This window comes from Equus asinus, chromosome 25, assembly GCF_041296235.1.
Source record: "Equus asinus isolate D_3611 breed Donkey chromosome 25, EquAss-T2T_v2, whole genome shotgun sequence".
NCBI lineage: Eukaryota > Metazoa > Chordata > Mammalia > Perissodactyla > Equidae > Equus > Equus asinus.
In genome coordinates this window covers 48,487,668-48,509,054 of record NC_091814.1, presented here as the reverse complement: position 1 = coordinate 48,509,054, position 21,387 = coordinate 48,487,668, and the positions used below count along the sequence as shown (strand labels likewise).

The window sequence follows — 21,387 nt, the reverse complement described above, 5'->3', positions numbered from 1 at the left end:
AATTTAAATACTGACTAGATGGTTTACAATATTAAAGAGTTATTGCTAATTTTGGTGAACTAATTGTTTTGTAATTACTTTTTTTAAGTGAGTCCTTATCTATTAGAACTACATGTTGAAATGTTTACAGATGAAATAATATATCAAATTTGTTTCAAAATAATACAGGTGAGAAGCTGTGTGTGAAACCAGAGTAAGCCATAAATTGATAATTGTTGAAGCTAGGCAGAGGGCACATGAGAGTTTATTATACTATTCTCTCTATTTTTATGCATGTTTAAATTTTTCCACACTAATACACTTTTTTAAAAAGAAAATTACAAAAATATGTTTCTATGAAAAATTTCTACTTTTCAGAAAGAGAGAATGGTCTGCTCCCCCCTTTCCTATAGTCCCTCAGCTCTCCATGTGGTCTGCTCACATTTGCCATACTTAGGAACATGCTCCCAACCAAAAGAGAAGAGAAAAAGTACTCAGAATTCTCTTAGCATTTATTAGGTGCTAAATAAATAGAAGTGTTCCAGTTTAAAGTGTGGCATTCACTTGTGAAGAGAGAGAAGCTGGGAGGGGCCCTGTCCTTTGTTACACTCCACTACCTCTCTTTGGCTCTTGGAAACACAGTCAAGGGAGGAACTCATGCTCAAAAGGCTGAGACCCAGCACTGGGCACAGGCTAAGCCACAAACTCCACCACCCATGAGGAAAAAGACCAGGTGGCTCATTCACCTTCGAATCCTAGCACCTAGCAGTGTGCCTTGCACATGGTGGGTACCCTACAAAGTTGGTGAAGGGAGGGAGGAAGGAAGTTGATTTAGTGGGTTTAGATTTTAAGTGAGCATGAATAAAATGTCTTATGGAGCTGTAGCAGTGTCTTCCAATCCTCCTCCAATATCTTTGCTGCAGAACCACCACAACCGGGGGATGTAGGGGTTCCCTGCCCAAGCAAGAACTTTCGGGGAGGTGCTGGGCTGAAGCTGTCCTCTGCTGCTTTGTCAAATAAATCCCATACTTAAATAACTACTCCTCATAAAGCCCACTCAAGGGCTACAGTTTATTTTTAACCTTTATCACTGTCCTCAAGATAGAGCGTGGAAGGCCTCGCCCACAGCTACTGAGCCAAACCCAAGCCCACCCTACCCCACCCCTCCCTCCCACTCCGGGCCTAGAGATCTACGGTACAGCATAGCACCTAGAATTAACAACACTGCGTTATATACTTGAAACTTGCTAAGAGGGTAGATCTTACGTTGTGTTCTTATCACAAAAATAAATAGTGTGGGAGGAAACTTTTGGAGGAGATGGATATGTTTATGGCATATATCCTGGCAACGGGTTCATGGGTATATACTTATCTCCAAACTCATTAAGTTGTACACGTTAATTACGTACAGCTTTTTGTATGTCAATCTTACCTCAATAAAGTGATTTAAAAAAAGGAGCATTGCTAAGCTCGCTATTCAAAGGAACTCAGGTCAAAGAACACAGAAGAAGAATCCAACACTCAGGCAGCTCTGAGAAAAGAACTGCAGGGCGGTTTGAAAGGTCTTTATTTACCCAGCCAGCCAGCTCTGTGGTACACAAATATATTTTGTTTCATAAGAAAGAAGCAGAATTCACAACTGCTTCCTTAATGCTCTCCTGTTGGTCACCAATCTTGTTTTTACATTTGTATCTGTAACCACGGGCCCTCCAGGACCAGTTCAAACTGACCACATTCTAGCAACAGAAGGTTTTTCAAGGGCAAGCCAAAAATGCAAGTCATGTAGCCAGAGCGTGCACAGAGGAGGAAATCTTGACCTGAAATGACACTGGAACCAAAGATTCTCCCCCTAAAGAACCACAGGACCAGGACACTGCTGGAACATGAAAGTCAGACTCTTATCAGAGGCGAGGTGTCCATTGTCTAGGAAGACCCAGTGTTAAAGCCCCTTCCACACCTTACCATACACTTTTAAAACCTTACCATAAACATTTAAAACAAATCTTACCATAAATGTTTAAAACCTTACCATAAATGTTTAAAACCCTCCAATCAAAACTTGCATCACTAGAGTTTCTGCATATCTGCCTGTTCTCCCTAAACTCTTAAATTTAATCCCAAATCTTGAATTGGGAAACCAATTTGAGAGTTTTTGCCTCCTGTCTCCTTGCAGGTTAACCTCACAATAAAGCTTTTTACTTTCCTCAAAATCTGATGCCATAATAATTGTCTTTTATGCATATCAAGCAAGAGAAACCCACCTTTGAGAGGCAACCCATATTTAATGTAACAACTTGTATAAAGTTTTCCACTTTCCCTGTGTCAAGAGCAGATGTTATGAAACTGTTGGCATAGTTGAGAAAAATGTTCAATGGCTTACGGGTCAGGAGAGGGAACGCCAGAGGAAACCCTTTTAGCAAAGAAAGGGGAAAGTACTGTCGGGGGAAGGGCTGCAGCAGGGGTTTCATTGCCTTCTTAAGTTTGCTTGTCCTAAGAATAATTAACTTGGCATTCCCATTCCCTAACAGAGTCCTTAAAAAAAAAAGTGTGTACATAGTAAATAGGATTCTGTTTAAATGGTAGTGTATTATGATGAAGAGACTATGGAGGTGTTCACTGAATGAAATAATTTCATCTTCTGTACATAAAAGCAATTATATTATATGACATGTGCAATCCCAATATTCATATAATTTGTGATATTTAGGTCAGATGTAACTCGGAGGCTGAATCCTAGTAAAATCTCAAGACAAGACACTCTTCCCCCAGTGCTCAAAGATCTCACAAACCCCTACTCCTTTCAGGTTCTCAAAGCTCCTCTGGGGTTAGGAGAATTGGTAGTTGAGCCGAGGCCTATGCTGAAGTCTTGTAAAATGAAGAATTCATTTATAATGTGAATTACCAGCCTCCAAAGAGATGTTTGAATTTTGAATTTTCACCCTTCATCTTAGTCAGATTTCTTAAAATGTGGTTCAGCCAGTAATTGCTAAATCATGATTTTTCATTTTCCCCCATTGCCATCCTCCAAAGAGCTAAAGAGCATGCTATTTATGTTGGTAAATTAATGTTTACAGACTTAAAGTGAATGAATTACTGTAGTTCTTTCCAATTTTCTTTGGAGAATACTTTTACATTCTGACTATCATCCAACACAATCATTTTCTAAAGAAAAATGTGTTGGTTTCTTTAAATAATAACCCTCAAGTTGGGTTTAGAAATTCAGAAATACTGTGCTGCCTTCCAGGTCAAGATTCTCAAAGGTCTTTACGCTCCATTTGTTAGTAAGATGCTGGGCAGTAGAGGGCGCCCTCAGCACGTTGAGGCAGGAATTGTTAGCTGCGCCACAGAAGAGGAGGCTTGCCCTCATCCTTGGGCTTTGGGCCCTGCAGGGCCTCCTGCCAGCTGAAAGAAATGCTACTTTCTTGTGACTTTATTGGCCCTCAGCTGCAATTCATCTGCCTTTAGTGAACCGGCCTCAACTGAGCTTTCTTCCCAGGACAAGGTTGGCTGCTAAAAAGATCCTTTTTGCCAATACTACTTCTCTCTGAATGAAGTATTTCACAGTTGACATTGTTTTCACACCATTACCTTGCATGCCGTCCTCCACGGACAGTATTCTATGGTGTCAGGATGCATGAGAAAAAAGAGTGTTCAGGACCATAACCTGATTTTGATGTTTGAAGAAGTTTGGAGTTAAGTTTAGATCCTAGCCAAATGCTTACTTGCAGGTGACCTGAGGACATTACCTAACATGTGAGCACCTCTGACCCTCACAGTAGAATGGGCCACGTGGAAATAAGTAAGGTAATGTATGAAAGACACCCATCATGGGGTAGGTGCTCAAAGAATGTCAGCTTCCTTTCCCTCCACTTGAAAACAAGGGCCTTGTGGTGAGGACATACAACACCAAGAGTCAGAAAAGCTTGGAACTTTCTGTGGGAGGCAAATGTGAAAAGGGAGGCCAGATAAAGGGAAAGGACTCTCTCCCGAGCCTCCTGCAGTCTGTAATCCAGGCCATGGAGACACATGAAAGGGAACTGAAAAGAGCTGAGAGCCCCTCTGTGCTGGCCATGGGGAGGCCTTCCTGGAGGAAGGGAATGTCAAGGTGAGCCCTCAGGTCTTGGACTTACTTCCTCCCCAGGCTTGCTCTCCTCCAGCTTCACCTGTGACCAAAGACATCTCACAAACATAGGGCTGGTGTTAAAGCTCAGCATGGAGCCCTCTGGTCAGAATATGTATTTGATGAGAGCAGCAGAGAGAAAGAAGCGGGATGTGGCAATGCCCTGAGAGCATCTATAGGAAGTGGAGGGAAGGGAGCCATGAGGATTAATACCTAATAGCTATCAATTCTATCACCAGAAACCAACTCTGCTGACGCCTTGATCTCGGACTTCCAGCCTCCAGGACTCTGAGACAATCACTTTCTGTTGTGTAAGCCACCCAGTCTGGGGTATTCTGTTACGGCAGCCCTGGAAATCTAATATACAAAATCTTTAAATGCTTTACCTTCCCTTATATTTTCTTGCCTTGTGTCTAATTAAGATATTACATGTGCATGGTAACTGTTATTATTGTGATATAGCTGCTTTTTGGTCCCTACTGAACCTCATATAATTTACCTTGTGGCATTTTCTCTTCTTTTTATACACAAGATCACTTAGGAGACCTGGCAGAAAAATTGGTGAGTAAGCAAACAATTGATATGCTGCAACAAAATGGGATATTTTGATGTAGCCAATTTGACCATTAACTTTCTTTATCACCAAGTGCTGGACCAGTAGAAGCTGCTAGTGAGGCTCAGCATGGGAATGGGGGCAAAAGATGGGGTGCAAGTGGAGACAGCGTGAAAGGTCACGGATGTGCTTGGGGAGGTGTGGGGGTGTGTTCACACTACTTGGTAGTTTTCTAAAAGTTATAATTTAATGTTTGGGAGGTTTTTGGGATCATGAAATGGGTTGGGTATAAAAATGTGCAGGCATTCCACACCATAGGGACAAAAATGGGGGATGCCAGCAAAGACCCTCCTCTGCAGAAGCTGGCATCCATATCGCCATCTGGGTAATCAATACACAGTGTCTGAAAAAAAATGGCAAATATAAGTATGGATCACACACATTTTTATTTCAGAAGATCTAATCTGGCAGACAAAAGAAGGAAATACATGTAAATTCTCAGTGTCAGGGGACAGGTGTACTCTTGGCTGGGAAAGCAATCCAGGGACCCCATGGGAGGTGGTGAAACACTAAATAAACAGGACCCTGGTCAAATGGCCTAGAGTGCATCCCTGATGCAAAACTGGAATGCTAGGCATGAGTAATACTGAGGTGCCACTGATAGGCTGGACTAGCAAAACAGAACAGGAGTGGACAGCAAATGGAAGGCTGTGGGTCTGCTGAGACTCTAAGATGCACGTGTACTCATGATCACCTCTTCCTCTGATGCCACATGATGGGAAGCAAGGTTGAGTCTTTTGGGTAATGGCATCAAATGCCCCTATTCTGATGGATGTAGAAAGCAGTGGAAGACAGGGCTGTGCCTACTAGAGATACTCATTAACAGATATAACCCAGGATGCTGAAAATGGCCAAGGCAGAACAAATAACAAAATTCTGGAACTCACTAAATAACTGAACTATTTATTAATACATGCTATGAATTGTGTATTTTCAAAATTCACATGTTGAAGTATGGCTGTATCTGGAGTAAAGAAGTAATTAAGGTTAAATGAGGTCATAAGGGTGGAGCTTTGATCCTATAGGATTAGTGTCCTTATCAGAGGAGATGACAGAGAGCTCACTCTCTCCCTCTACCCTGTGAGGACACAGCAAGAAGGCAGCCCTCTGCAAGCCAGGACGAGAGCCCTCTCCAGGAACTGAATCCACCAGCAGCTTGATCTTGGACTTCCTAACCTCTTAAACTGGGAGAAGATAAATTTTTGTTGTTTAAGCCACCCAGTCTTTGGCATTTTGTTATAGTAGCATGAGCAGACTAATACATTGCACAGTAAATCTAATAATTTCTCATTGATAGCTATATTCAACAAAAGTTAATCTACCTCTGAAGAAAAATTTTTAAAGGTTGCTAGTTGCTAGTGAAAGGAAAATTGCAGTTCTGACCTCCAGAGGAACTGGAAACCGAAGCCATTAATCTGACCTCGTGGAGGGGATGGAGACAAAACCAGCCATATGGACAGTATGTGATTGAGCCCCAATAAAAACTCTGAACGCCAAAGGCTCAGGTGAGATTCCCTGGTTGACAATACTCCAGCCACACATTGTGGCCAGGAGGTGACACCATCTATGACTCCATGGGGAGACGACAACCAGAAGCAGCCCTGCGTTTGGACTTCTCCCAGACTCAGCCCTACGAGTCTCTTCCCTCTGCTAATTTTACTCTGTTTCCTTTCACTATAATAAAACTGTCACCATAGGTACAGTGCTTTCCTGAGTTCTGTAGTCATTCTAGTGAATTACGGAACCTGAGGATGGTCATGGACAAGTCCTCTAGGCTTTTGATTTTTCAAGGATTGTAACTTTGTGTTGGTTTTTGTTGTCAGATAGCTATTTGCCTACTAATTTAGCTTGTGGTAGTTTTAAATTATTGTGTAATCAGTTCTATCAAGCTTTCCCTTTATTGTTTTTGTTTACTTAAAAAGGCCTTTCTCACTACAAAATCATATAGGCGTTCATCTTTATTTTCTGGTTTTTTACAATGTCATTTCCTCTCATTTAACTTATTCCATTTGGGGGTTTTTTTTGTTACAAGCTGCTAGATAAAAATCTATTGTTACTTGTTTTCAAATAGTTTCTCAATTGATCCAGCACCATCTTTTGAATAATAATGTTTTTCAACATTTTATCATGTGCTAAATTTCCCCATATGCTAGGGTTTGTATGTGTGGTCACCCTATTCCGTTTGATCCATATGGCTATCTTTTCTTCTGCCACCCTTGTCTTTAGTTTCCGTGGCTTTGTAATACATATTAAGATCCCATTGCATACATATTTCCTATTTCTTGTTCCTATTTAAAATCTTCTTGGCTTACTTTCCTATCTATTCTTCCATAATAAAATTTTCTGCACCCCAAGAAAATGCTTTACTCAGAACAGAAAAGAAAAATTAAACTCACTTTATCAATTCCTACCAAGCTCTCCAAATAAAATCCTACTAGAGTTTTTCACTGCAATTGCATTAAACGTGAAAATTAATTTTAGGAAATTGATATATTTACAAAACTGAATCTTTTCATGCAGAAACATGGTATCTCCCACAGTAAAAATAAATACATAAAAAAAATTTTAAGTTGGTGTTCTTCATACAGATCCAGTAAGTTTCTTGTTAACCTCAAGAAAATAAGCATTTTTATAGCTCTGAATCACATTGCTCTATGACCTCCAGAAAATTTTCACATCTGCCAGCATCACATAAGACTGAAAATTCTCCCTTGCCATTCTAAGCAGGTGAAAAAGTATCTCACTATGGCTTTAATTTGTACTTCTTTGACTTTTCCTGAGGTTGAATGATTACACATATATTTATTGGCTAGTTGTATTTATTTCTCTGTGAACTGTTACCTTTTGCCTATTTTCTGTATCAAGAATAATAACACTTTGACTTGCCAGGTGCAAGTATCTTTCCCAGTATGTCATTTGCCCTTTAATTTTATTACATTTTCTGATACACAGAAATTAAAATTTTTCCATCTATGCAAATATAATCTTTATAGTTTCTTCATTTATACTTAGAAAGTCCTACAATTCAAAGATCATAGAGTATTTGTGTATATTTTCTTCTAGTCATTTATATGTACTTCTATTTGTTTCATATCTCATGTTTAAATTTTAATTCCCTAATTGACATTGAATTTATATCAGTTTGTGGTATAAATGAAGAAAAGATTGGGTTTTGTTTTGAGTTTTAAGGTTGGTTTGTTCAATCTGTATATTGAACCATGGACATCTTCTTTTTGGAAGTTATTCTCTGTCAAAGCTATTTGGTTTATTTAGTGATTTTTAAGTACAGAATTTCTTGGCACACACTCTTCAGTGGAGTAATAAAATGTTCTTATTATGGAAGAAATTTAAGCGATTACAGCTGAAGCTTTCTTACTAGAGTATCTGACGAGGTACATGTTAGATTAGGCGGCATTGAATATCATTCAACTGCCAGCTGCTGTCCCACCGGGGCTTTTGCGAGTCCTCTGAAAGGCTGCGAAGAGTCGCACGGGTTATTTTACCAGCACCGGCTGTAAAAACGTGTTGCTACCATTCACTTAGAAGGCTCAGTCCCCCAAGGACACACGGAATTCATTTACAAGTTTGGCTTTCTTACAAGACAGCTGCTCAACCAAAGAGAAACATGACACTCTGAGGAATCCAATGTGTCTGGCAGACCTGATCCAAGATTTCCAGCAACATATCGTCTACACAGTGAAGCTAAGGAGGAGGAAAAACCTCTCCTTACATCAAATGTGGTGCAATATAAAGAACATCAAGTTGAATGTCTGAAAACCTGGACTGGAGTCCTTGTCTATCAACAGTTTGACCTTGGGTAAATCACTTAGTGAGTTTCAGTTTTCTCTCATATAAAATGAGTGACCTCATAGGATTGTTGTGAGAACTAAATGAGAAGATCTATATGAATGTCCTGTGTAAACTGTAAAGCACTGGTCAAATATTAGTTATTATTAACCTATGATTTAACTTAAATATTCTACTTCTCTTGCTGAGGAGGAGAAGGTGGCACCTGCTGTCCTCGGCCTGTTCAGGCTGTCCTGGGAAAGCACTATCTGGACACCCACTGCCTCCCCGAGAGTCATGCCCCGCCCTGAATCATGCACGCTCCCTGCCTGCAGCGCTTCCCACTGTACTGCAGTGGACGTGTCCATTAGCTTAAGCCTATGGCCTTCGTGAAATTAAGCACTGCATCTAGGGAGGAAGAGAGAAATAATGTTTATTGAGCACCTACTGTGCATCAAGCTCTGAAAGTTATGCCAGCAAAGTGGAGACGGGTGAGGACAGTCCTGTCACTTTTTTGTTTTAATGTTCAGCTGTAACAGGCTCATGAGGTCCATAGCGATCAAACATATATCACAAGCCAGAGGGTGTTCGCAGGCATGAACTACATGTCCACCCTTGGGCAATGTTAGGACTGGAAAGCGAGAACGCTACGTGCAAGTTGAGTGGAGTCAATGGAATACTTATAAAATGATGAAAAAGTTTAGCTGGCTCAAAGATTTGTTTGTGTAATCTATAAAACTTCAGCACTCTTTATATGAAACAATTCGTTCCACTTATTTTTATTCCCCTCTGGTAACCTACTTTCCTCTTATCTCCCTCCCCTCCCTTTTACAAGGAGGATTTCTCCTTCTAGCCTCAGATCTCAAGGTCTCCACCAGCCATTTTTAAAGTGGTCTTTGTTTCTTATTGAAAAAGAAATCAGACATATAGTTTTAAAAATTCAAACAGTACAAAAGATTATGCAACAAAACATAAATCTTCCTTCCTGCCTAGGGGTAGCCATTGTCATTTTTTTTCTTCCAGAAGTTTCCCCTGCATATATAGGAGCAGCAATTGAGGTTTTAATGTCAGAGAGAGGTTCTTGCACACTGCAAGGAACACTGACAGGTTCCTGTCTCCTCACTGATATTTAGTTTATTAAAGTTGTAAATTTTAAAACCTAGTTTAAAAAGTTTTTAAGTTAAAACTAGTTTTAAAAGTTTAAAACCTAGCTTAGAAAGACTTTAAGTTCAAAGTAAAATGGTTGTTATTCTATTTATAAATTGAATAATGTTGGTATAAAAGTAAGAATTATCTTTATTTGTACTGTATTTTTTAAACATTTTAAATTATATTGACAAATATAATGCATCTGATCATGTCAACCCCTTCAAGCCCCCAAAAGGGCAGTTGTAGAAGCAGAAAATTGTCAAAGCACTTGCACAACTTCTGCAAATCTAAGAAATCAAATATAAATATGACCAGTCAATTTATCTTAAACATATAATCATTACTTATAAATTCAGCTTTTTTATATATTTCAAATTAATATCACAAGTCTAATAAAAAATACTTGGAAATATTTTCAAATCCCAAATCAATATGCCTGATCATAATGAAAAAACTTTTAAAGCATCTTAAATAATTAACAAAACATACATTACCACAGAGATTACCAATTTTTTCCTAATTTAGTACAAAAGTATTAATACTATGGGTTTGACTTACTTCACCATCCCTATTTCTAGTTAAGTACCTTCCCAGGGTTGCAAAGTCCTTTATCAAACTAATCAAGCCAGTTTCCCTCAGGGGTTTCTGAAGTCACTCAATCTAAGACTCAGGACTGAGGTTTGGTTGTGGATTCACTTTTTGGTTCAAAATTCTTGACAAGAACCCAGAACCAGATCCGGGCTCTCCTTTCAGGAAGACTCTACCCGACTCATGATAAAGTCAAAACACTGTGGGAAGGTGTTGAGAAGCAGAGACGCATGATCAGATTTGCGCTTTAAACAGGTTACTCTGGTTGCAGAATGAACCACAGATGGGAGTGCAGCAAGCAGGGAGCAGGATGCTAAGCGGTGGTGTGCTGCCGCTGGCTTGCTCTGACTCAAGGAAGTTGACTGTGCACATATCTTCCCAAGGGCACATTTAGTGGCGTCAGGTTAGTAGATTGAAAAGGCCATTGTTTGAGTATTTATACCAAGGAAACTTGCAAATGCTTCAAATTAGGGCCCACCACCCCCCACCCCCGACAAAAGCCCATTTACCAACACGCTACACTACTGCCTAGAAGGCTTCTACAGTAGACCGGGCAAGAGGGGCAGTGGCTTGATGGAGGGTGGTGACAGTGGAGGCGAAGGGGAGTGGATAGATTTGGAAAGATGTTTGCAGATGGAATTAGCAGGATTTGCTGACAGATTAGATATGGACTGGGGTAGTTAGGGAGAGGGGAGTGGTAAGAATATCTCCTAGGTCTGTTTTGTTTGTTTGTTTATTGTGGTAGCATTGGTTTATAACATTATATAAGTTTCAGATGTACATCATTATATTTCTACTTCTGTGTAGATTACATCATGTTCACCACCCAAAGACTAATTACAATCCATCACCACACACATGTGCCTAATCACCCCTTTCACCTCCTGCCTGCCCCCTTCCCCTCTGGTAACCACCAATCCAATCGCTGTCTCTATGTGATTGTTTGTTGTTGCTTTTATCTTCTATTTATCAGTGAGATCATACAGTATTTGACTTTCTCCCTCTGACTTATTTCGCTTAGCATAATACCCTAAAGGTCCATCCATGTTGTCACAACTGGCTGGATGTCATCGTTTCTTATGGCTGAGTAGTATTTCATTGTGTATATATGCCACATCTTTATCCCTTGATGGGCACCTAGGTTGCTTCCAAGTCTTGGCTATTGTGAACAATGCTGCAGTGAACATAGGGGTGCATGTATCTTTATGCATTCATGTTTTCATGTTCTTTGGATAAATACCCAGCAGTGGAATAGCTGGATCTTACAGTAGTTCTATTCTTAATTTTCTGAGGAATCTCCATACTGTTTTCCATAACGGCTACAGCAGTTTGTACTCCCACCAGCAGTGTATGAGTTCCCTTCTCTCTACATCCTCTCCAACATTTGTTGTTTCCTGTTTTGTTAATTATAGCCATTCTGATAGGAGTGAGGTGATATCTCACTGTAGTTTTGATTTGCATTTCCCTGATAGTTAATTATGTTGAACATCTTTTCATGTGCCTGTTGACAATTTGTATGTCTTCTTTGGAGAAAAGTCTCTTCAGATCTTTTGCCCATTTTTTAATTAGGTTGTTAGTTTTTTTGTTGTTGGGATGTATGAGTTCTTTATATATTTTGGGTATTAACCCCTTATCAGATATATGGTGTGCAAATATGTTCTCCCAATTGTTAGGCTGTCTTTTCATTTGTTGATGGTTGCCTTTGCTGTATAGAAGCCTCTTAGTTTGATGTCGTCCCATTTGTGGGGGAGAGTCCTTTGTACATTACTTGTTGCCTTTCTCTTGTAGCTTTTAGGTTTCTCTCTTTATCCTTAATTTTTAACATTTTAATTATAATGTGTCTTGGTGTGGGCCTCTTCAGGTTTATCTTGTTTGGAGCTCTCTGTGCTTCCTGTACCTGCATCCTGTTTCCTTCCTTAGGTTAGGAAAGTTTTCAGCTATTATTTCTTCAAATAGATTCTCTGCCCCTTTGTCTCTCTCTTCTCCTTCTTGGACACCTATAATATGAATGTTAGTGCACTTGATGTTGTCCCAGAGGTCCCTTAGACTGTTCTCGCTCTTTTTAATTCTTTTTTCTTTTGTCTGTTCAGTTTGGGTGATTTCTTCTAGTCTTTCTTCCATCTCGCCGATCCATTCTTCTGTATCATCTACTCTGATATTGAGTCCCTCTAGTGAATTTTTCATTTCCAGTATTATTTTCTGCATTTCTGATTGATTCTTTTTTATATTTTCCAATTCTTTGTTGAAGTTCTCACTGCATTCATCCATTCTTCTCCCAAGACATCCTTATGACTTTTTCTTTGAACTCTTTGTCAGGTATATTATTTCTGTTTCATTTAGTTATTTTTCTGGGGTTTTGTCCAGTTCCCTTACTAGCAACATATTCCTTTGCCTCCTCATTTTGCTTCTTTCTCTGTGCTTATATCTATGTATGAGGTGGGTCAGCTACGTCTTCTGATCTTGGAGAGGTGGCCTTATGTAAGAGATGCCTTATGAGGCCCAGCAGTGTGCTTCCCTCTCATTACCAGTTCCAAATACACCAGGAGTGGCCCCTGTGTGGGCTACATGTGCCCTTCTGTTGCGGCAGGGTTGCTCTTGCTGCAGGCACCCAGGGAAGCTAGGCTATCCCCTTGGCCAGCTGGTTGTAATTCTCAGCTGTGTGTGGCTGCTATGGACCCTTCAGTCACTTTATCAGGCATCAGGAGCCCCAGCGCAGCTGGCTGCAAGGTCTAATAGCACATTCCTGTTGCAGTTTTTCTGTTAAGTGAGTAGGCCCCCAGCGTGGCTGGTTGCTAGGCTCAGGGGCTTATAATTGCTTTAGGCCTCCAGCCTGCAAAGCTATTGTCAGCTCTCTCAGGGTTGCAGCTGATTGGGGCTGGCCCCAGGCACAGGAGGCCTCAATTGTTTCAGGCTTTGGAAGGTGGGGCCAATCCCCTATGTGGCTGTTTGAGAAGCACAAGTCTTCTGCAGCTGACAAGTCCCACTAAACACAGGGCCACACACACCATCAACACAGTCCTGCCTCATGCATGCATCCCCACCCACTGTAGTGGACACAGTCACCCCACCGCAGAGGCCCCTCTCACCCCACCAATGTCCCACACACTCCATCTAGTCCTTGCACATGCCCTGCCCCACAGAGATGGACCCATTTGCCTGGCTGCAGAGGATCCAGGCACCCAGCCTATGCAGGCCCACAAGTTGTCTGAGGGCTTGCTATTGGGTGGGGCCAGCCCCTAGGGCAGGCTGCCTGCCCTGGCTGAGCTGGATTAAATCAGAACTCTAGTAGGTGGGGCAGATGCTAGGCTAAGAGGCCAGGGGAAGAACTCCAATGGCATCTGTGTCAGCATGCCTGCACTAGTTCACAATAATGTCTGCCACCAATGTCTCAGTGGTTGGAGAGGTCTCAACTCTCATCAAGATGCACCCAGAGCCTATCAAGTGAGTCTCTTTTCACTAAGGGACTGTGCACCTTTCTTTCTGATGATTTTAGGTCACTTTCCAAACTGGTGAATTTGTGCATGGGCCCTTTAAGAGTTGGCTTTTTCCCCTTATATCCAATAAGCTTTTCTGGGGGTATTCCCCATTGTTGTTAGTAGCCAGCAAAGCCAGATATTATGAGACTCATCTCAGTTGTGCTGAGTCCAAAGGATGCTTATTGTGGTAATGCTCCCCTGCTCAGATCCCTCACTCCTCCAGGGATGGCTGCGTACCTTAGGATTGCTGCCAGCTGGCCATGAACTGCTGCAGCTTGGCCGTGACTTGTGAAGGTGGCTTTTTCCTCTCCAGAAAGGAGTTTTCTGCCTCTTCCACCTCAGTCAGGATTTTCCTTTGTTGCAGGGGTTCTTTTTATCCAGTTTTCAGTTCTCTCTCAGAGTAATTCTTCCCAAAGTAGTTGTAAATTGATTATGTCCATGGGATAAGGTGAGTTCAGAGTCTGCCTACATCATGATCTTGACACTTCTCCTCCTTTCTTAGGTTTTGATGGTTACGTAAGTCTGAACATCAAAGGCAATATTTTTTTTATTGAGGTCATAATTTATAACATTGTGAAATTTCAGTTGTACATTATTATTTGTCAGTCACCATATAAGTGTTCCCCTTAACTCCTTAGGCTCACCCCCAATCCCCTCCCCCTCTGGTAGCCACTAATCTGCTCTCTTTGTCCATATGATAGTTTATCTTCCACATATGAGTGAAATCATATGGTGTTTATCTTTCTCTGTCTGCCTTATTTCGCTTAACATAATACCCTCAAGGTCCATCCATATAGTTGCAAATGGGATGATTTTGTCTTTTTTTATGGCTGAGTAGTATTACATTATATATATATATATATATATATATATATATATATATATATATATATATATATATACCACATCTTCTTTATCTATCCATCAGTTGATGGGCACTTGGATTGCTTCCACATCTTGGCTATTGTGAATAATGCTTCAATGAACATAGGGGTGCATAAGTCTCTTTGAATTATTGATTCTGATTCTTTGGATAAATACCCAGTAGTTGGATAGCTGAGTCATATGGTATTTCTATTTTTAATTTTTTGAGGAATCTCCATACTGTTTTCCATAGTGGCAGCACCAGTTTGTATTCCCACCAGCAGTGTATAAGAGTTCCCTTTTCTCCACATCCTCTTGAACATTTGTTATTTTTTGTCTTGGTGATTATAACCATTCTAATGGGTGTAAGATGATATCTCAGTGTAGTTTAGATTTGCATTTCCCTGATGATTAGCGATGTTGAACATCATTTCATGTGCCTATTGGCTATCTGTATATCTTCTTTGGAGAAACGTCTGTTCAGATTCTCTGCCCATTTTTTGATCAGGTTGTTTGTTTTCCTGTTGTTGAGTTGTGTGAATTCTTTATATATTTTGGAGATTAACCCCTTGTCAGATATATGAGTTGCAAATATTTTCTCCTAGTTGGTGGGTTGTCTTTTGATTTTGTTCATGGTTTCCTTTGCCTTGCAGAAGCTCTTTAGTCTGATGAAGTCCCAATTGTTTATTTTTTCTTTCGTTTTCCTTGCCCGAGTAGACATGGTATTTGAAAAGATCCTTCTAAGACCAATGTCAAAGAGCATGCTGCCTGTATTTTGTTCTAGGAGTTTTATGGTCCAGTTCTTACCTTAAAGTCTTTAATCCATTTTCAATTAATTTTTGTGCACAGTGTAAGACGGTGGGCTACTTTCATTCCTTTGCATGTGGCTTTCCAGTTTTCTCAACACCATTTATTGAAGAGACTTTCCTTTCTCCATTGTATGTTCTTAGCTCTTTTGTTGCAGATTAGCTGTCTGTAGATATGTGGTTTTATTTCCGGGCTTTCAATTCTGTTCCACTGATCTGTGTGGCTGTTTTTGTGCTAGTACCATGCTGTTTTGATTACTATAGCTTTGTAGAATATTTTAAAGTCAGGGATTGTGATGCCTCCAGCTTTGTTCTTTTTTCTCTGGATTGCTTTAGCTATTCAGGGTCTTTTGTTGCCCCATTGAATTTTAGCATTCTTTGTTCTATTTCTGTGAAAAATATTATTGGGATTCTAATTGGGACTGCTTTAGGTAGTGTGGACATTTTAACTATGTTTATTCTTCCAATCCTTGTGCATGGAATATCTTTCCATTTATGTCATCATTGATTTCTTTCAATAACATCTTATAGTTTTCATTGTACAGGTCTTTCACCTCCTTGGTTAAATTTATTCCTAGATGTTTTATTCTTTTTTTTTCTATTTGCAATTTTAAATGGGATTGTATTCTTGAGTTCTCTCTCTGTTAGCTCATTATTACAGCATAGAAATGCAACTGACTTTTGTATGTTGATTTTGTGTCCTGGAACTTTGCTGTAGTTGTTGATTATTTCTAATAGTTTTCTGATGGCTTCTTTAGAGTTTTCTATATATAAAGTCATATCATCTGCAAACAGCAAGAGTTTCACTTCTTGATTGCCAATTTGGATATCCTTTATTTCTTTTTCTTGCCTAATTGCTCTGGCCAAAACCTCCAGTACTATGTTGAATAAGAATGGTGAGAGTGGACACCCTTATCTTGTTCCTGTTCTCAGAGGTATGGCTTTCAGTTTTTCACTGTTGAGTAAGATGTTGGCTGTGGGTTTTTCATATATGGCCTTTATTATGTTGAAGTACTTTCCTTCTATACCTATTTTATTGAGAGCTTTTCTCATCAGTGGATATTGGATCTTGTCAAATGCTTTCTCTGCATCTAGTGAGATGATCATGTGGTTTTTATTCCTCTTTTTGTTAATGTGGTGTATCACATTGATTGATTTGTGGATGTTGAACCATCACTACATCCCTAGTATAAATTCCACTTGATCATGATATATGATCCTTTTAATGTATTACTGTATTTGGTTTGCCAATTTTTTGTTGAGGATTTTTGCATCTATGTTCATCAGCAATATTGGCCTGTAGTTTTCTTTCTTTGTGTTGTCTTTGCCTGGCTTTGAGATCAGGGTGATGTTGGCACCGTAAAATGTGTTAGGATGGGTTCCATCTTCTTTAATTTTTTGGAATAGTTTGAGAAGGATAGGTATTGAATCTTCTTTGAATGTCTGGTAGAATTCTCCAAAGAAGCCAGCTGGTCCTGGACTTGTATTTTGGGGAAGGTTTTTGGTTACTGTTTCAATCTCTTTGCTTGTGATTCATCTATTCAGATTCTCTAGTTCTTCTTGATTCAGTTTTGGGAGGTTGTATGAGTCTGAGAATTTATCCATCTTTTCTAGATTGTCCAGTTTGTTGGCATATAGTTTTTCATAGTATTCTCTTATAATCCAAAGGCAAGATTTTGAGTTTGACTTTGAGACAGAGAATGTCCTGGACTCAGACAATGAGGTGATTTTAAAACCACACTCTGCAGTTTTCAGTCACACATGACCTGGCCCAAGCCCACCCCCCCTACTCATTCTGAGCCATTCTCTTCCTCTCTGTGTAGACTCCAGCCCCACTTGCTACCTTTCAGTTCCTCATTTAGAAGACTCATTTAGCCTCCAGGCCTTCCTGCGTCCTGTTCCCTCAGCCCAGAGTGTTCTTATCACATTTCTCTGCATGGCTGGCTTGTTCTTTCCCTCAGGTCCCTGCTAATAGAGGAGACCTGTAATGCTCAAAGTATGCCTCCCTCCAACCTTATCCTCCCTATTTTTTTCCATTCTGGTACTTATCACAATTTACAATCATCTATTTACATGTCTACTCGTTCGTGTTCTGTCTCCCTCACTGGACTGTAAGCTTTTGTTATTGGTCTCTGATTCCTCAGCATCTAACACAATTTGATGACTAAATAGATAAACAAGAGAAGTAGCCTGGCACAGCCTGTAAAGAGCAGACACCAATTTTGTACCACCTTTGCAGTGTAGACTTCTAAGCACTTGCAATAAATGTCTGTATTTAGGAAAACTGTCAAGACTCTGCAAGTAACTCATCTGCAGAGCAGGGTGTGACAGGCAGGGGCAGGTCCAGGCCTGGGGCCCGTCACACTGCCTGGGCTCTCTCATTTTCCCAAGTCTAAGTCTAGCTAAAGAACTAAGAAGTTCTCACAGTGAAGGTGACAGCTAAATAGGGACTCAAAGAATGAATGTGTTATATTTCTATAGTAGTTCCAGCTCACAAAAGGATACTCACATTTTTTGTGAATTCTTACATTAACCCTGTGAAGTGGGCAGAGCCGAGATCACTCTACTCTGGGTAGAGATGAGGAAGATAAAAGGAAAACATCCCGCCCAGGTTCATGCGGCTAACGAGCGTAAAACTAAGTTAAAGTCCAGGTCATCTGCCTCCAAGCTCAGAAGTACTTTTGTACACCCACCCTGGGGCAAATAAATGGAGATATAAAGGAAATAAAAAACACAATGCCTGACCTAATAAAGTTAAAAACTTGCACCTAGAAAACAATTTAAGACTGTTCCCACCATCCGTACATCAGCCTGAGTGGACAGGCTGTATGTAGGAACTCAGAGATAAAGGAGAGCGTGTAGGCTGATAGCTAGGAGAAGCTGTTACAGAAGATGAATTTGAGTTCTGCAGACCATCCGGTGACCCCATCAATGTGGAGGAGTAGATTTGAGTTCACTGTGTCCCCGCCATGCTCATCTCCTTGACTTTCACTGATGAAGACATTTCAGAACAAAGAGCCTCTTTTCTAATCAAAACATGCTATCCATGCAAATAGCTGACATTGTTACAACCAGCAGGACTCTTCTCACCCCAATTATTTCAAGATCAGTCTTGCATCCTCTTGTTTCTTTCTTCTGCTCTGCCATTTTCTACCTACAACATTCAATTCCTATTGACCCAGCACATCTGGATTTCTTCTCCATAATCCCCTACCACACCAAAATAGGACTCTGTCATTAGTGATCACAGCTGCCTTCCTGTCGATTGCTGGCTACCTTCAGTGTGTGCTATAGGGGACATCATTGGCCTCCAACCACCCCGTCTCCTCAGAGAGTGTCTTTCCTCATTTTACTTGTTTGCATTGTGTGCTCCTCATACCAGGTCCTAAATAGACTAAAAACAGATTTATTTTTAAATAAACATTGTTTCCAGATGTAATCTGTAAACATCGTGAAACGAGACATTTTAAACTCTCTTAAAAATTATATAATCTGTCAGGTTTAAAACCCATTAAGGCAAAATACAGGCTATATTTATATAATTTAACATAAATTACTAAAATCCTAAATTCTAAATAATTTCATCACAAGGTGAAGATGCTCAAAATCCCATGAAAAAATACTCTAATTCTCAAAAATAAATAATAAAGATGGGAAATAGAATATGAGCTACTTGTCAGATGGTTGCTAACCCCCTTGGGTGCTGCTCAGAGCAGGGGGAACTCCTCTCCTGCCTCTTTGGCTGAGTGAAACCGGAGGTCTCCACCACCCAGCGGGCTCCTCATCTTTCATCCCATGACCCACTGTTTCTCCTGCCTGCCCTTTCCAGATTTCTCCTCTCTACACATTTTCTTTCCCACTCGTGCTTTTCCTCTTTTCATCCCTTTTCCTCTCCCCTTTCATTTCTCTTCCCATTCTCTACCTCAGGCTCCTTTCCTGCCCTTCCTTACACCACCCTTCCTTTGTCACCCAAAGGCTATAAAATTAAGCCAAAAAATAAACTGTTATTACTTGTCTTGAGAACTCTTAGTTTTGATTTTAAAAGCAGGTACTTTGAATGTTTTCTATTTTTCACTCTAAAATAAAAATATGCTTTTTCATGTGTGGGTATCTATGGATGGGCGTTTGTGCCCATGTGTGTTCGTGATGTTCCCCCTGGGGATTAATGAACCTTGAAAGAAGAAAAGAGTACCTGCTCTAGGATTGTATTACCTCTCATATCTGCTTGAACTCAATTATCTCTTCCGGATGCGCAGACAACTGTAGACAGCGTCCTGAGGAGGGGGCTGATGAGTTCTTACCAGGTTTGCTGAAACTGGTCATGCCCCTCTTCCACTTGAAGCAGCTCCAAAGAGATAGATTAAGACTCTGGTTCCCAACCACTCCAAAGTAGGGCTGGAGAGGGAATTTTATGCAGCAGCCTGGAAAACTGAGGAATGAGAGGAAGTCAGTGGTGTGCTGGTAATGATTAACAGCCGGGTCGGAAGGCAAGGGCAGGGGGAGGTAAACTGCTGAGTTGTAGCATTCGCTGATTTCTATGGGATAAATGCTCCTATAGTGACCAATTTCAAGCTGCCAAAGCGACATCTCTGAACACTAAGTTGGGAGTCGATGCACAGTAAGCCCGCTGTTACATAGTATTTCCACCACACAGATACAATAGTATAAATAACCTCGAGAGACAGATAACAGTAAAATGTGATAAAATAATCAGAAAGTGATGAGTTTTGAGTACTTTTACCTACGTTTACAGTATAATTTATTTAAGTGTAAGTACATGTAACTCAATTTTTAATAATGGCTATATTTAACAACCAGCTTGTGAAACTTCTGAAAATTTAATATTCTGCTCTCACAAACTGGTATAAGCCAGCTCCCGCACACCCCTTGAGGAAAATCATTACCTCTTATCCAGTTACATGGGAAAGGCCAGCTGCTCGGATCAAATGGAATTTTCAAAGCTGTAGCAATAACGGAATGGAAGGAGGCCTCTTTACAAATATGAAGGAAAACAAGCATGCAAGAGAGTTCTTATTGGTGTTGGAGAGTTCTTATTTGTGTATAAAGATTGCTTCTTCAGCCAGAAAAATATCTTGTCAGTGCCTGTGATGCACCAAACACTGCCTCTACCACCAGCTCAGCCTGCCCCAATCATCACTTTCATCAAGGCCCTCCACACCGTGCCTCACCAACTCGTCTCCAGTAAAATCCACTTGGCCCAGACTGACTTAAGCGTTGTTCCCCAAGCACACGTCTTCTTAGCCCCAAACGCTCTGGCTGTTCTTCCTAGCTGAGAAGCCCCTTGCCTTCCTCTCTTTCCAAGTCCTGCCCACATTTCAGGACCAGTTCACATCCTCCGTCTTCCTTGAGATCTTCTCCAACTTCTCAGCCTCAGGATCAGGGCTCCCACAGCTCTGGTTGACTGCATGTCTCTTAGTCTGCATTCCATGTGTATGCCCCCATGACATATTTCCTCCCCAACCAGATTTTAGTTCCTGAAGAAGAGGAGCCATCATTTACACCCCTTCTATTAGCTTCTCATCAGCATCTAGTTCTAGCTTCTTCTATCACAGTTTTGGACACTTATAAGAGCTCAATAAGCACCTTCTGAGGAGAATGAATGGGCATAAAGATGCAATCTCTTCTCTAAAAAGCGCAGTATGACAAGACAAGAAAGTCTTGGCCAGTTGTACTCCCAGCTTTATCCCTAACTCCTCATCAGACACCAGCTGATTCACCAGTAACGTAAGGGATTACAGAGAAAGCTGATTTTCAGCCAGTATTTACCACTACATTCCTGCCAGGTGGTAAATATCTGGTACCCCAAATCCCCTACCCAATGCCTCCAGTTCCCCATCCCAACCACTCAACCCTGCCCCTGGTGTGCCTTAGACCTTTCTACAATTCAGCAGCTAAAGGTCCTTTAAAATGTACTCAGGATTTTGTTTTATTTAGGTGTGAAGAAGCCATAGATCAGGGGATGCTTACCACTAAAAATATAGTTTG

At 40.6% G+C, this 21,387-nt stretch overlaps 1 long non-coding RNA gene across 2 annotated transcripts; it reads left to right on the top strand.

Moving 5' to 3' along the window:
* The first annotated feature begins 3,331 nt into the window (after nt 1-3,331).
* LOC139042029 (uncharacterized) lies at nt 3,332-7,824 on the top strand. 2 transcript variants are annotated; one of them, XR_011498221.1, is made up of 4 exons: nt 3,332-3,481; nt 3,708-3,783; nt 4,339-4,410; nt 4,632-7,824. It is a non-coding gene; the product is annotated as an uncharacterized lncRNA (long non-coding RNA). The 2 variants fall into 2 exon arrangements; XR_011498220.1 differs by lacking the exon at nt 4,632-7,824 and having other exon boundaries at nt 4,339-4,605.
* Nucleotides 7,825-21,387: the final 13,563 nt, after the last annotated feature.